Consider the following 16,814-nt stretch of genomic DNA (forward strand, 5'->3'; position numbering starts at 1 on the left):
AAGGGGAATCAAGAGAAAACAGATGGAACTGGCAAGGGACCCTCGCCCCCTTCCTGCTCCCCTTCCAAACTCCCTTGCAAAACTCCCTGTTAGCAGCCCCTGGTCGCAAAGCTTCCTGCTCCCTGAAGTGTACGTGGTGCTCTATTCTTCATGTCTCAAGATGGGTCCTGAAGGAAAGGTGGTCTGTGAAATGGCTTGGACTGATTCTATCCCAGGCTTTGTTAAGCTAGTATAAGAAGTGGAAATGGATCTGGTAGTCAACTGAAGCCAGTGTAGGCTACGGAACACCATAATAATGTGTGTTCTTTGGCTTGTCCTAGTGCAGAGAGGGTGCTATGTTGTGGATCAGCTGAGAGTAGTGGATTAAATCATCTGGTCCGAGGTAGATGAAAAGAAAGTATTTGACTTGGGTGACTTGATGTCTGGGTTTCAAGGATGATAATGAGACTAGCATGAACCCAAGGCTGTGAACTATCATGACTGCAGGGAGGGAGATGCCCTCAACTGAGGATGCGGTGGTATTGTGTCAGTTCCTAGAAAGGCTTACTTTTTCCAGTTGGCTTTGCTTCAGCCTTTTCCTGGTTCAGTTTGAGTCAGCTGTTCTTCATCCAAACAACTTTTTAAACTGGATTAATATACACATGGAATGTATTCTATTTTTGCAGCCAATAATGAATCTCTACTATAGAAAATGTGGTTGACAAAAATAAAAGAATGAAGAGAAATGGAGCAACTTTCTTCCTGTACTAGATTATCAACTGAGAAAAGAGGCACAGTGAGATTAACTGGTTTTAAAAAAAATCACTTATAGAATTTATTATAATGGCTTGCATACATATTGTAACCCATGACTTATTCTCACTGACTCTGCTGTGTTTGCATACTCCTTTTTTTTACTGTTTATTACATAACTAAAAACAACTTGTTACGTACAGTGCCATCGAACACCTGTGTTCACTTTCAGGTGACACTGTAAATAAGAAGCAGGCAGCATTATCTCTCTTAAATTGTTTGTTTTAGCGACTGGCTGAACAAGAAGTAGGACTGAGTGGATTAGTAGGATCAAAAGTTCTACATTTTGTTTGAGTGCTGATATGTAAAAATAAAAATAAGAGATTGCACTACAGTACTTGTCTGAGGTGAATTGAAAAATACTATTTTGTTTTCTACAGTGCAAATATTTGTAATCTAAAATACTATAAAGTGAGTGTATTCTGTTGTAATTGAAAGCAATCTATTTTTAAAATGTAGAAAAATATCCAAAAATATTTATAATAAATTTAAATTGGTATTCTATTACTGCTTAACAGTTCAATTAAAACTGATTAATTGTGACTATTTTTAATCTAGTTAATTTGTTTTGCATTAATTGCTTGAGTTAACTGAGATTGACAGCCCTACACAGAATATAAACATTTTCTTAAGTTGTAATCACAATTACTGTTGTACAGAGGAACTGCTTGGTAGAAGTAGATATGCATGTGCTAATGTCTTTGATACCACTACATAATGCTAAAAGAACGTTGAAAAGTAAGCAGATTTGTGAAAGGTTTTCACAAAAGCAATATTATACTCCATAATTGTACATAGATGTCAAAATCAATATGCAAAGCATGTGATTAAAAGACAAGCACAGTTGGCATTTGAACATCCGTTTTAATTGAGGCTGCTCCTACATTCTGTATGCTACAAGGAAATTAACAGTGGTGTTGCAACCCTTCAAGAAAAATTAATTATCCCTGCTGATTCCCAGTCCCTATGCTTCCTTCCTAACCCTGCACTCTTGTACCCTAGCAGGTTTGGAGTGCCACTGTTTACACATTCAGAATATTTCATTGCCTAGAGCAGGGTGTGGGGCATTTCAAAATTTACCAGCTGTTTCAGGTCACTTACAGCATAGCCATCTCTTTCCTTTTGAATGATTTATTTAGATGGCCTCTCATTGGGTTGTCTGGGGTCTGCAGAGACTGTAACTATATGAAGAAAAGATCTAAATCTGTCAGCTCAAGAGAAGGGGAGTTGTTTGTAGTCAGAGAGAAAAGGGAATTAGTTTGCTTTTTGAGTCTGACATGTGGGTTCTCCCCAGATGCAATACCGAAAGAAGGATGGTTGTCAACCAGGCATTTCCTGATTAGAGATGGAAGGGAGATGAAGAAAGAGTGAGTGTGACACATTAGGGGAAGGCAGCAGAGATTGGAATAGTTTTTCTTTTCTGTGTTCATCAAGACATGTGAAATTGTGTGTGCAGAGATGTGTGCATGCTCTGTGCCTCTGAGAGGGGGAACTAGTGGACGTTGTCAGAACTAAGAACATAGATGAACAGGGGACGTGATGGGAGTCATAGCCTGCCCCATGGCCTAAGTAAAAGAGGACACTTGTTGAAATTAAAGAGAAGTAAAATTAGAATGATAAAGGGAAACCTCATTTTGTATACCTTGTAGCCACCCAATCAGCCGTAGCAATTCATGGTCACCTGAAATTACCGAGACACATCATGCAGCTGATTTTTAATTAAAAAAAAAAAAGTGAGATCAGTTTGACCATTAACAACATTGCAGATAATCTGAGGCAAATCTCATGCTTCAGGGTAGAAGCTGATCATTTGCAGAGATCAGAAGGGGTTGGCGTGTAAATTTCTGCACAATTGGCTGAATGCAATATCGGGAGGGGAGGGGATTTCACCTTCCTCTGAAGCATTAAATCTTGGCGACTGGAGGAGGAAGGTTAAAAGATTGGCTACAATATCAGACAATCTGCTAAACCTAATTCTGTTACCTTTTAAAAGATTAAATGGGTGTAATTATCCATGCGTTCAAAAACAACAACAAAAAGTTGTCACACTTGAGTTGGCATATTTTGAAGGTATCCCTTTTAATAATGATGTAAAATTCCATATTTAAGTAGTGACTCAAATTCTGTTCTCATTTGCATCAGTGTAAATCTGAAGCATCGCTACTCTAGTTAGTTTTGGTACACTTTGTAATCTAAAATTTTGTCCAATGTAATAATATGAGGTATATGTCTATAGTTAGCTTGTTTAAAACACTGCTATTTAATTCTGTACAGTACTTGCTATTTAGGATTTTTGCTTTGATCAGTAATAGAATTTAATTTTTCAACCAGCGCTTTTCATACATGTATCTCAATGTACAAAATGATTTCTCTTTGAAATTTGTGGGGTATAAAACGCACAGTATGAAACCAAATTCTCTACTCCTCTGTTATGGAAAGACACTGGTAAGATTTTAGCTATTTGAATACATTTGACATCCAATAAAATAGTGTTTACAAAGATCAGATTTTTTTTTACTTATTGATCTAAACTTTCAAAAATTGGTTCTGAATTTGTACTGCACAAACTTTATGCACATGGAAAACTCCCCACTGATATTTACAGATGGCATTGAGGGAATAGAATGGGTAGAAATCTAAAACCTGATCTATCAGATGCTGTTTATAGTACAAAAGTGGGTTTTTATAGAAACAGAATTGCTCGGCAAATTTCTTTTAAAAGCAGGAATTTCAGGGTTTTTTAAAGAGATTTGTGTCACTTAATGTCCATCTATGCTTATAATGGTATGTGAGCACCTACTAGCATGGGTTAATTATGAGAACTGATAATTTATATGCAGTAACTTAAGACAATTTTAAAAACAGGCTCTATATTTTAATAATCTCATGCTCATTGTCTTTTGTGATCTGTATGGGGCCCTGAAAATATGGTATTTCTATACCTCAGAAAATGTTGGACTTGAACTATATTCTAGGCCTTCTTTAAAATAGCCAGTAATTAAATCAGTCAAATAGGTGTTAAGTACCATAGTCTTATATAAACCTTTATTCTTTTGTGTGCTGCTTGAATATATACAGTATTCAGTTGATCATGTTGCTGCCATAAATCATCTTTTGGTCTCTTTAGACGTCTCCCTTTTCTTCTTTTCAGTCTGTAATCTGTTTCTGTAATAGAGTTCTACTCAGCATGTGCACTGTATGTTTACAAAATAGATTTCCAAAACCAAAAAGGTCCTGTAGGCCCCTATTAATGGGTATTTTTGACTTACAACAGGAAGATGCTAATACAAGTGGTAATATAGCCAATTGCTTTCCATCAAGGTGATGGAAAGCTTACAGAGATGTTTTCTTTTGCCTGTAGGGAGCATGTAGGAAACTCCATCAGTCACTATCAGGTGCTTGAGCATCATACACTTCTCAGGATGTTAACCCTTTATGGGTGAATAGAAACTGGATGGTGCTTCATTCCTGAACTCTGCACAGAACCATAGTACATTTGCATGATCACAGGAATTCAATGAGGTTGTAGTGGTTAGGCAGTCACCTGGGGAAAGGTTTTTACAGTGTACAGGTGCACAAACAACTTATCGGAATTGCTATTGATTGACATGTTTGGCAGCCTTGGCATGGAGGAATCAAACGGGCTATGAAGAGCTGACATACCCTTGGTCTCCTTTGTTCTTCCAAGGCTGTGTCTGGTGCTCTTAATCACTACTAAATTCACCTTTAAACATAAAGACTCAGACTTTCCAAATTGCACTCATGCAAAAATGTGCATCCATGTGCACATCCCTATCCCTCCTTCCGCCCCACCAAAAAAAACCCCACTTCTTAGGACACAATCAGGGCCGGTGCAACCTATTAGGCAACCTAGGCGGTCACCTAGGGCGCTACAATTTGGGGGGGCGGCGACCGCAGTGGTATTTCGGCGGCGGGACCTTCCGCCGCCTCTGTGGGGTGCGGCATTTTGGGGCGGGACCTTCCGCCACCTAGGGCAGCAGAAAAGCTGGCGGCGCTCCTGGCCACAGTAGCCCTTGTTGACCTTGGCAGTGTGTTGCGATGCACATCTATCTGTCAGGAGTTTGAGAGAATGAAGCTTTGGATAGAGTGGTTGGATTTGGATTGGGGAGGAGATGAGTTTTGTGGAAGCTGAGATGGGAAAGAGTGCAGTGATTTTATTATTTATTTAATTTTTTTTAATTTGAATTTTTTGGAGCAGCTAAAGGCTGGTGGTTAGCTACTGCTGTCTTTTGTTATAACTGGAAGTGTATTTTTCATTGTTTAACCTGAGATGGCCCTTTGCCATGAAATTAGGGGCCTTTCTTAGTTCTCTAAAGCGGTTGACTGTCAGGCCTAGTGTACAGCGTGTCCTTTCTCCTTGTGAGAAGGGGTATTTCACTGTCTTCTTTTGCCCAGGGGTGGGAGGAACATATTTATTCAGTTAGTTGTTTACAGTTTGATACAGCATGCTGTGACTTGATATTGGGCATTTCCATAAAAAATAAAATAATCAGCAAGGGACTACTATGAGCTCACCCTGAGAGGCCTCGGCAGCCAAGACAAATAAAGATCTTTTTGGTCCATATTTAAGGAAAAGACCAAAAGCAAACTAGCCTTAGTCCAGGTCACCTGCCAGGCAGGTGTGTGTAGAATTTAATTGTGCTGAGTTTTAAATTGTCTTTAGTTCTTATATTTGTCCATGCATAACAAACTCTGAAGTAAAGCTTTTGAGTGTAACTACTGTATGGAGATTGCTGTTTTCTGAAACAACCATGCATTTGCTTTTGTTCCCATTAGAGTAGCAGGTGTTTTCTAGTCTTTTTGTAATAGATAACTCTTTGGTGGAGCTGCTCTAGAGTAAAGAAAAAAATAAACTGAAAGATAAGTAACAGTTTACAGCCAAAACAGTCTAGAAACATATCTGTCTTAATCCACATCAGAAAGGGAGGGAAATTAAAATTGTAATATACAGAGAGAGAACATGAAGTGTTACTAATAACATCTTGTATTGTTTTTGAAAGCCACACTTCAACTTGATGGTAGTTAGAGTGACCAGGCAACTCTCTTTAGCTGTTCTCCTGAGCAAATTGCTGTGTGGGTCTCCAGCCTGGCTCATAGTCAGTACCATCCTAGTTGGTCGTTAGAGGTGCCAAGCTTCAGAGCACAGAGAAGACTCCTTCATGAATTCTTTAAAAATTGGCTGTGACTAGTCTGTGATATTCACCATAATAAAAGCCACTGCTTCAATGAAATGGGAGTGGCATTATGGGCCCGGTCCTGCTCACCTTACATGCACAGCTCCCAGTGGGCATTTCAAAGAAGTAAAAGGGGAGGAGGATTTTGTTCTATGGATGTGCACTGTAATGGAGAGTCACCTGGCCCAAACCCTGACAGAGAAATGGCTGTGCACGTGCGTGTGTTACACTTGGTCTTAATCTACAATTATTTTATTAGAGCAATTCTTTATTGTGCATAGAGCAAATATATCTTTTCAGATGTTTTAGCTAAATTTTGAAATGTCATAAAACCCATCGCTATATAGGGTTGCCAACTTTCTAATCGCACAAAACCAAACACCCCTGCCCCTTCTCCAAGGTCCTGACCTTGCGCTCCCACAACATCACTCACTTGCTAATTTTCACCAGGCTGGAGCAGGGTTTTGGGATGCAAGAGGGGGTGCAGGCTCTGGGGTGGGGCCAGAAGTGAGGGGTTCAAGGTGTGGGAGGAGGCTCCAGGCTGGGGTAGGGGGTACGGGAGGAGGTGAGGGCTCTGGCTCGGGGTGCAGACTCTGGAGTGGGGCTGGGGATGAGGAGTTTGGGGTGGGGCCAGGAGGGGCTCCAGGCTGGGGGTGGAGCCAAGGGGTTTGAAGTGTGGGAGGGGGCTCCAGGCTGGGGCATGGAGTTGGGACACGGGAGGGGATGAGGGCTCTGGCTGGGGGTGCAGGCTCTGGAGTGGGCCAGGGATGAGGGGTTCAAGGTGCAGGAGGGGGCTCATGGCTGGGGCAGGGGGTTGGGGCACAGGAGAGGGCTCAGGGTGAGCCTGCTATGAAGGTAGAGAGCATGCAGATTAGTCTTTGGGAAAAATAAAACAAAATATATTTTAAACCCCCCCTAGAGTTAATTTACCTCGGTATCAATGAAAAGGAAATCATGAATAATTCCTCTGAAGTCTATGTAGTTAGAGAAGAATCACAAGACAGAGAAGAATCAGGTTCACATTCTAGGATAGTGGCCCTTAAATTTGTATCATTTCCCCATTTCACTCAGCCTTCTGGGAGGAAATTACAATTTCTGGATTTGCTAATTGGTTCCTCCAAGATTAAGAAATTAAGTCTCTAGGGAAGCATTTAGAGCTGTGTCTTCCTCCTTCTCAATCTCAAAAGTGAATCTAATTCCCTGAACTAGAATTTATAGAGTGAAGGTTCTGAAACAGAATGATCCACATACCAGAACCCACTCTTTCTCTACAGTTCTAAAGGGATTTCTCAAAAGTGTAACATTTTATCTGAAGTCACTCTCATCAGTCACAGAGCTTGCCCCAGCAAGGGAACTGAACAATTACTTTAAAAACCTCACCGACTTATTGCTTTGGTTGGCTTCAAAGCATTGAAAAATGTTAGATGAAACAACAAAACTGATAGCAGCAAGAGCTAGACTGTAACTTTCCCATGTGCCTTGAATAAGAGGTAGCGCATAGCTGCACGGCCGCTGGAACAGAGCAGAGCAGGAACTGATGTCAGGATAGATTTACTCTGCACTCACGGGATGCAACTGCAGCTCTGGTAGACATACCTGAGCTAGCTTGGCGAAAAATAACAGCGTACATGGGGCAGGATGGGCTTCAGCATGGGCTCTATAAGCCTGTTGGGGACCTACTCACGCTGCTGAAGTCCATGCTGATGCATCTACAGTGCTGTAGCTGTTCTTAGGTTGACCAGACAGCAAGTGTGAAACATCGGGATGGGGGTGGGGGGGTAATAGGAGCCTATATAAGAGAGAGACCCAAAAATTGGGACTGTCCCTATAAAGTCGGGACATCTGGTCACCCCAGCTGTTCTAGCTGTCACATGAGGGACTGGGGAAGGAAGCAGCCAGAACCAGGCTGTTCCATTTTCTCCTCGGTTGCATGCAACAAGGGGCACCGGGCAAGTAGCCTCATATGCCCCCCACTGCAGCGGGGGTCACAAAGTGGCCAAGCAGAGCAAAGAGGAGAAGCTCTACTCCCCTGCTTGGCTATGTGTGGCCTGTGACAATCTAGTCCACAGGGAATGAACACAATAACCAGTGCACAGATCTTCTTTGGCCCTATCATCCCCTCTGCCTTTTTGGGTGGCGGGGACCAAAATCCAGTGTACTGCCTCCACCATGTCATTCCCCCCCTCCCTTGTTTCAAGGAAAGTGTCTATTATTAGTTCAGGCTGAGTAGAAGGACTTCAGTGGGATTAATTATTGTAGTACCTTGTACATGTTTGCTTGATTCAACCTCATTGACTTCAATAAGAATTTTTGTCTTAACTAAGTAAAAACAGTTTTGTGTAAATACTTTTTAAAGTTTTATTATACTTTCAAACACACACAATGTAACTTTGGGTCCTCTCTGACTTCACTATGTCCCCCTTTTACATCCAATACATTAAAAAAAATCCATCATACAAAAGTTTACACTTTTACAACATTTTAGGGGGACCCTTCCCAACGCTAGTTGACTAGAGAACATCAATTCTCTATGTAAAAATATTACATCTGTCTCAAACACCAATTTTGTTTCCTTGCTAGAGGTCTCAACACAGGGAATAAATCTAATCAACATTTTCCTTTTGTAAAATGGGGATAAAACCATCTTCTCACCTCACAGGGATGTTGTGAATATAAACTAATTGAATGTTTGTGAAACATTCTGATATAGTGATGATGAGAACCATAGGAGCACTGGGAGGGGGCAGGGGGGGAGGGATAGCTCAGTGGTTTGAGCATTGGCCTGCTAAACCCAGGGTTGTGAGTTCAATCCTTGAGGGAGTCACTTAGGGATCTGGGGCAAAATCAGTACTTGGTCCTGCTAGTGAAGGCAGGGGGGCTGGACTCAATGGTCCCTTCCAGTTCTAGGAGATAGGATATCTCTATTAATAATACTAATTGTTATTATTAGAAAAGCCCACAAGGAAATTAATAATACTGTCGCAGGGTTGGAATAGTGTGCAGTAAATAAGGCATGAGGCCACACATTGAACAAGGAGGAGTGGAGAAACAAAATACTTAATGAGCAGCTATTCAATAAGCACCATTTATTCTGTGCACTCCACAGGGCAGTGATCCTGTGGGGAAAAAAATAGTATATGACTGTGTAATTAAAAACTGCATTAGAATGTGTATGCATGAGGGGTCAAATTAATGTTGAACTGGCAAACTTAATTCTGATCTTTCCTAACTTTTGAGTTCTTGACTTTGCAACCTTAATAGTGTTCTTTTAATGTAAATTATGTGTGTGATATATAACATTTTTCAAGTACATAAAAGTACATATATATTGGGAATATCTGGAGTTTTAAACAACATTTTATTGCTCTTTGTCTTGCTCCTACATATGTACTTTTCAAAAAGCGTGGAGATAGTCTGTACAGCCTCTTTCAGTCATAAGGACATTGTATGCTCTGTAATATGTTAATTACTGATTTACGGCGCTCTTAATGTGCTCACTAAAATATTTACTGGTATTTCAAATGCACGTCCATGAAGTAATTATTATATGCAAATGACCTGGGAAGCTTTAAAAACAGTCTGCATTCTCTTTAAAGCCATCCCGAGACACACTTTCCATTTTGTTTTACAACGGAGCCGCTCTAATTTTCTATTTACTAAATTGCAAAGCCAGTAATCCTCACAAATAAACCGTTTTGTCATCCCAGTCTCATGAAAGATTTAAGAGCAGATGACAGATGTTATTTCTATGACATTGATACTTTATCAAATCTACTATTGTACTTTTACCAGTACTGTACTGCTATAGTTTGAGCTCTAATTAAAATCAAACTACTCTTTGCAAAATAAATGAACATAGCACATTTCATGATGTGGTATCTTTGATATTTTTGATAGTTTTACTCATTTAGTTGCTAATTTGTAAAGAATCTCCCATTGATTAGTGTGAATTAGTGAATCATAGAATATCAGGGTTGGAAGGGTCCTCAAGAGGTCATCTAGTCCAACCCCCTGCTCAAAGCAGGACCAATTCCCAACTAAATCATCCCAGCCAGGGCTTTGTCAAGCCGGGCCTTAAAAATCTCCAAGGAAGGAGACTCCACCACCTCCCTAGGTAACGCATTCCAGTGCTTCACCACCCTCCTAGTGAAATAATGTTTCCTAATATCCAACCTGGACCTCCCCCACTGCAACTTGAGACCATTGCTCTTTGTTCTGTCATCTGCCACCACTGAGAACAGCCGAGCTCCATCCTCTTTGGAACCCCCCTTCAGGTAGTTGAAGGCTGCTATCAAATCCCCCCTCATTCTTCTCTTCTGGAGACTAAACAATCCCAGTTCCCTCAGCCTCTCCTCATAAGTCATGTGCTCCAAACCCCTAATCATTTTTGTTGCCCTCCGCTGGACTCATTCCAATTTTTCCACATCCTTCTTGTAGTGTGGGGCCCAAAACTGGACACAGTATTCCAGATGAGCCCTCACCAATGTCGAATAAAGGGGAACGATCACATTCCTCGATCTGCTGGCAATGCCCCTACTTATACAACCCAAAATGCCGTTAGCCTTCTTGGCAACAAGAGCACACCGTTGACTCATATCCAGCTTCTCGTCCACTGTGACCCCTAGGTCCTTTTCTGCAGAACTGCTACCTAGCCATTCGGTCCCTAGTCTGTAGCAGTGCATGGGATTCTTCCATCCTAAGTGCAGGACTCTGCACTTGTCCTTGTTGAACCTCATCAGGTTTTTTTTGGCCCAATCCTCTAATTTGTCTAGGTCCCTCTGTATCTGATCCCTACCCTCTAGCTTATCTACCACGCCTCCTAGTTTAGTGTCATCTGCAAACTTGCTGAGCGTGCAGTCCACACCATCCTCCAGATCATCAATAAAGATATTAAACAAAACCGGCCCCAGGATCGACCCTTGGGGTACTCCACTTGAAACCGGCTGCCAACTAGACATGGAGCCATTGATTACTACCCATTGAGCCCGATGATCTAGCCAGCTTTCTATCCATCTTACAGTCCATTCATCCAGCCCGTACTTCTTTAACTTGGCGGCAAGAATACTGTGGGAGACCATATCAAAAGCTTTGCTAAAGTCAAGGAATAACACATCCACTGCTTTCCCCTCATCCACAGAGCCAGTTATTTCGTCATAGAAGGCAATTAGGTTAGTCAGGCACAACTTCCCCTTGGTGAATCCATGCGGACTGTTCCTGATCACTTTCCTCTCCTCTAAGTGTTTTCATAATTGATTCCTTGAGGACCTGCTCCATGATTTTCCAGGGACTGAGGTGAGGCTGACTGGCCTGTAGTTCCCTGGATCCTCCTCCTTCCCTTTCTTAAAGATGGGCATTACATTAGCCTTTTTCCAGTCATCCGGGACCTCCCCCGATTGCCATGAGTTTTCAAAAATAATGGCTAATGGCTCTGCAATCTCATCCGCCAACTCCTTTAGCAACCTTGGATGCAGAGCATCCAGCCCCATGGACTTGTGCACGTCCAGTTTTTCTAAATAGTCCCGAACCACTTCTTTCTTCACAGAGGGCTGGTCACCATCTCCCCATATTGTGCTGCCCAGTGCAGCAGTCTGGGAGTTGACCTTGTTCGTGAAGACAGAGGCAAAAAAAGCATTGAGTACATTAGCTTTTTCCACATCCTCGGTCACTAGGTTGCCTCCCTCATTCAGTAAGGGGCCCACACTTTCCTTGACTTTCTTCTTGTTGCTAACATACCTGAAGAAACCCTTCTTGTTACTCTTAACATCTCTTGCTAGCTGCAACTCCAAGTGTGATTTGGACTTCCTGATTTCACTCCTGCTGAAGTTCTACTGTAGCATCTGGTATAACAAAAAAGTGGCTTCATGTCAAGATGTTTTAACATCTGCAGAATAATAATCAATAAGACATTCTAAGCCTGATATTTGGTAATCACAATGGTCTAGACCAGTGGTCTCCAACCTTTTTAAGCCCAAGATCACTTTTTGAATTTAAGGGCAACCCAGGATCTACCCCACCCCTTCCCCAAGGCCCCACCCCACTCATTCCATTTCCTTGCCCCCCCGCCCCCCGGTCACTTGCTCTCCCCAACACTCACTCACTTTCACCAGGCTGGGGGTAGGGGTTTGGGAGAGGGTGCAGGCTTTGGGTTGGAGTCGAGGGCTTCTCAGTGTGGGAGGGAGCTCTGGGCTGAGCCTGGGGTATGGGGTTGGGGTGCAGGAGGGGGTGAGGGGTGCAAGCTCTGGGAGGGAGTTTGCCTGCAGGAGGGGGCTCTGGGCTGAGGCAGTGTTGGGGTGCAGGATGGGGTGTGGGGTTTGGGCTCTGGGAGGGGGCTGCGGGCTGGAGCAGAGTGTTGGGGTCCAGGAGGGGGGGTATGGGGTGCTGGCTCTGGGAGGGGAATCAGGGATGGGGCTTGGGGTGCAGGAGCAGGTATGGGGTGCTAGCTCTGGGAGGGGGCTCAGTGCTAGTTTGGGATGCTGGCTCTGGGAGGGGGCTCGGGTGGCGCTTGGGGTGCAGTAAGGGGTTTGGGGTGCTGGCTCTGGGAGGGGGCTCAGGGCTGGGGGTTGGGGTGCGACCTCCGACCGTGCAGCACTTACCTCCAGTGGCTCTCAGTTGGTAGTGCAGCATCGCAGCCGCTAAGGTAGGCTTCCTGCCTAACCCGGCCTCATGCCCCTGCGGCCTCGCAGGGCGGGTGGCACATAACTCCTCGCGCTGCCTCTGTCTGCAAGCTCTGCCCCCGCAGCTCCCATTCGTCACATCTCCCCATTCCTGGCCAATGGGAGCTTCAGGGGGGCAATACTTGCAGGCAGGAGCAAAGCATGGATAGAGATCTACATTGGCCACTTCCGGGAACAGTGTGGAGCCGGGGCAGGCAGGAAGCCTGTCTTAGCGGCAGCCCCGCTGTGCCACCAAAGATCGTGATCAACGGGTTGGTGACCACTGATCTAGACCTAGCCAGCCATTTATAACTGTGAAGAACAATGATATGTTGTAAGCATTTGGCAATTAATAACCCATTTTGGCAACAGTAGGAAGTAGCAGCATGTGTGTATCTGAATGATATAAATTCTTCCACATGTCAAACTACAGAATTGGAGTATGAATGCAATAATTGTAATTAAACATATTGTTTTTAATTATATTTTCCACACGTTTCTGTCAATGTATTGCAGCTTGTAAAGAAAAAGACATTAAATATTTATTTTGCTGCAACTAGTTACTCTGTCTACATAAATATTCAGTGAAGAAGTTCCGGGGGAAAGACACTTGACAATGTGACAAATGTTGCTGAGGTTTAATCTTGGGATGACTATCTATAGGGAATAATTCTGAATTGTGCTTCAATCTCACGAAGACTTACACTTGTGACCACATAAGTGGCAGAAGCATTTGTCATATGCAGACCTTACTTCCACACGAACTAATCACAGAAGATTGGAAGGAAAATATGCATTTATTTTTCAAATATGCAATTTCTTTTTCCAACAACACCTCTTTTAAAAGGAAGCTGGAATCTTAAAGTAAAATTCTTAGTAATGTCCATGAGACACTTTTCTAGTCACTGGCGAACCAATGACCACACAAACATGATCAAGAGTTTGTTTTATTTCCCCAGTTCTGCATCTATTACCCCACTGGCTGGGAGATTTATCAAACTGTATCCAAGTTGGAAAAGTTACCATTTTCTTCCCTGTTCATCACAGATGTTATCTGCATAGATGGTTACAATGTGTCATATGTAATCTGTCTGTGGGATTAATGTACCATGCTATGCAGTCCTAAAGCAATCAACTACTGCAATTCAATTATTGGCTGCAGAATTTTTCATAATATTTCTACAAATCTTAGCCATATATTCAGACTTTTTATTTCTCAATACCATACCTCGTTCACATAGCAGTAGGTGTATTGAATGATGGACAGTTGATCTACATGAATTAAAGCAAGATATCTTGTAAGCCCCAGAGCTTTAAAATTTATAAACAGACGCTAAGCAAGACTAGGTTGCCATGGGGAGATGATGGACCAATGCCAGTATTTTACTCCAAGGACTTTCAGCATTCCTCTGATTATCAGGATTAACCAAGACTTGGCTGTGAGGCAGAAGGGTTGACCATCCTGCTGACAGTTTGATGTTTTAATGATGCTTGTTTTTATTTATTTATTGCAATAAACAGTTTCTCCAAAATGTATTCCATCAGCTTTAAATCTCAGTAGAGCTATCAGAATGCGAATGACAACTAATGTGTATGAGTGCAAGGTGGTTCCTGACTTAACAGTGGAAACCTGTCTGATCAAGGTCCAGGCTAAGGTGTAAATAACACTCTCTCAAAGATAAGCTCAATGGTTCAGTTGGGTGATCAGATGCTACAGAGGGATAATTATATATTTGAAAGAGAAGGCTTTTTTGATGCCGTGCCTTTTGTCCTTTGTGATAGACTGGAGGAATCAAGAATGTTATCATTCAAAACAATGTTTTCTCCAGGTCCGTGTCTGAGTGTACTCTCAAAAACTGAACACAAAAAATAGTACCAGTTAAACATGTGGGCTAATGCAGAAAAGTGCTTTTAGCAATATGCTTGAATTTGAATTTGCTGGAATTAATGGAGGGTTGAACAGATCTCCTCTTTCATTAAAGTTACCAGGGACCCATGCTGTGGTCAACAAGGCCTTCAAGAACCTTGATCCTTAATAGCAGACCATTCTGTAAGACTACCGAACAAATGAATGCAGCTCATGTCCTTATTTTTCCATTGTGTTGAAGTTGTACTTTCCCTGTTTAGATAGTGGGGAAAATGAGAACTTGACCTATAATTTGCAGATCTTGTGGTCCCACATTTGGGGTGGTGGATATCAAAGTTTATGTTCTGGGTTTAACACGCTTTGTGGTTTGTTTCCTTTTCAGGCTCTTCCTTCCACATCGAGCTCCTACCTCAGCCTGGAAACAGAAGTTAAGACCTTTGTCTTTTCCTACCTGCATGCCAGCCAAGCCACTCCAGGTTACTCCTTTCCTGAGTGATGAGTTGAGGGTATGTAAGGATAACAAAAATTGTACCAGATGAAAAAGAAAAGGGACTCTCTGTGTTAGAGGATGTTTGTTTTGTCTTATGACAGCATGCAGTGTTGCTTGGAAGTGTTTTGGATGGGGTGGGGATAAAATCCTTCTACTTTGTTAGCTGAGGGGGTTAGGAAGTTAGTGGTGGGATTGACAGCAAAAAGCACCAGGTTCAGTAAAGGCGTAATCTAATTTGGGATTTAGAATGTGGCTGTTTACCATACTGCTGATGATTCACACTTTTACCTGACAGGGCTTACTCAATATATACATATTCTATTGTCCAATATACTGAGAGGTAGCAGATCTCTCTTCTAAAAATGGCTGCTTGCCTCCTTTCATGTCTGGACTGAAAGTCTGAATTATCCTGGCTATAGGAGCTATCTGGAAAGGGTAAGAATATAATAGAAACTATGGACTGAAAACACCAATTAAGTCACCTAATCCATTACCTTGCTCAGGTTCCAATCAGCTCCCTGATTGCAGTAAATTTTCCTAGTGTTTTGTCCAGCGTACAGTAGTTTCAAATGTCTCAGGTGATGGGGTTTCCATTTGCGGGGTCTGTTCCACATTGTGCTCTGATATTCAGCCTAAAATTCCTATTCCTTGATTCCCTCTCTTTATAGATCAGGGATGGATTCTGCACCCATTAAAGCCAGTCAAGGTTTTTGTCAGTGTTTTCAGTCAGAGCAGGAGGTGGTCCTTGGAGCTTTAAGGAGAGCAATGAATGATTCCTGGCCAGGCTGTCTTCTCTGTAAGGAAGCAGAAAGTTCCTTGTGCCCTCTCTCTCATCCCTTTGGGCACTTGTACAAGTCTAATCAGCTCCATTGATTGCCTTAATCACCTTTTTAATTACTATGCTAAGGTAGTTAGTCTCTTGGTAAAGCACAGATGAATTGTCCTGCTGAAATGTATGAGATTACTCATGTGAGTAAACTACTCATCGGTATGTGTAAGAAGTTCATAATTTAGCCAACTAGTATTAATGGTTTCAGTGGATACCAGTGATAGAGAGCCAACAGGCCTCTACCTGCCACAAATACCAAACACAAAAATGCACATACCTCCCTGTTGCAAATTTTATCTCCTGCTTTGCCCTCATAGCTGAAGTTAAATTGGATCAAAGGGTTTCCGGGTTTGTTTCAGAAGGGGAATTGGAAACTCTGCTACACTTGTATAAGCTGTAAAGTCTATAAAACATTCCTCCTAGACATTGATAAATCTATTAGCAAGGGAGAACCGTGAAAAACTCTGCTTTTGGATTAGAGTAAGCTGTCAAAAATAAATAAAAGCTGCAAATACACTGATACTAACACTCCAAAAGAGCCTGATGTGTGAAGCTGATGAGAATCTTTTGCTACACTCATGGTCTAGTAGTGGCTTAGGGGATAAACAATTACTGTAGAGTATACTGGTGTGGGAGTCTTGCACTGAATAAACAAAACACCAAGGCTGGAGTGAACCACAGTATTCTAGATAATTCATTTGGGTACAGAAGACGTATCACTGTAGTGTTGGTAGCCAATTTGCTTCAGCTGTAACTTGTATTGAAAGTTAACTAAACAATATCACATATAAACATGCTTTGAGTATCCTGAGAAAAATGTCTGTTTCCAAGTACTGGCTTCAAAATGTCATCTGGACCAAATCCCTTTTTTGGAAGAATTGTTTGAGAAGTAGCTTACCCAATATATTTTTTGCCAGAACAGATGCCATCACTTTGAATATTCTGCTTTCACTTAGGGTTATCAGACTCTGTTTAATCTCTGTTTGTA

The 16,814-nt window shown here is 42.1% G+C and overlaps 1 protein-coding gene across 2 annotated transcripts in view; it reads left to right on the plus strand.

Annotated features, from left to right (window-relative positions):
- Positions 1 to 16,814, plus strand: part of SULF2 (sulfatase 2) — a 267,917-nt gene that overhangs the window by 60,645 nt on the left and 190,458 nt on the right. For both annotated transcript variants that reach the window (XM_054045653.1, XM_054045651.1), the window contains exon 2: positions 14,890 to 15,013. The gene's annotated coding sequence lies outside the window, so the exon portion shown is untranslated. The remainder of the gene's footprint in view (positions 1 to 14,889; positions 15,014 to 16,814) is intronic.

Source organism: Malaclemys terrapin, chromosome 12, assembly GCF_027887155.1.
Source record: "Malaclemys terrapin pileata isolate rMalTer1 chromosome 12, rMalTer1.hap1, whole genome shotgun sequence".
Lineage (NCBI taxonomy): Eukaryota > Metazoa > Chordata > Testudines > Emydidae > Malaclemys > Malaclemys terrapin.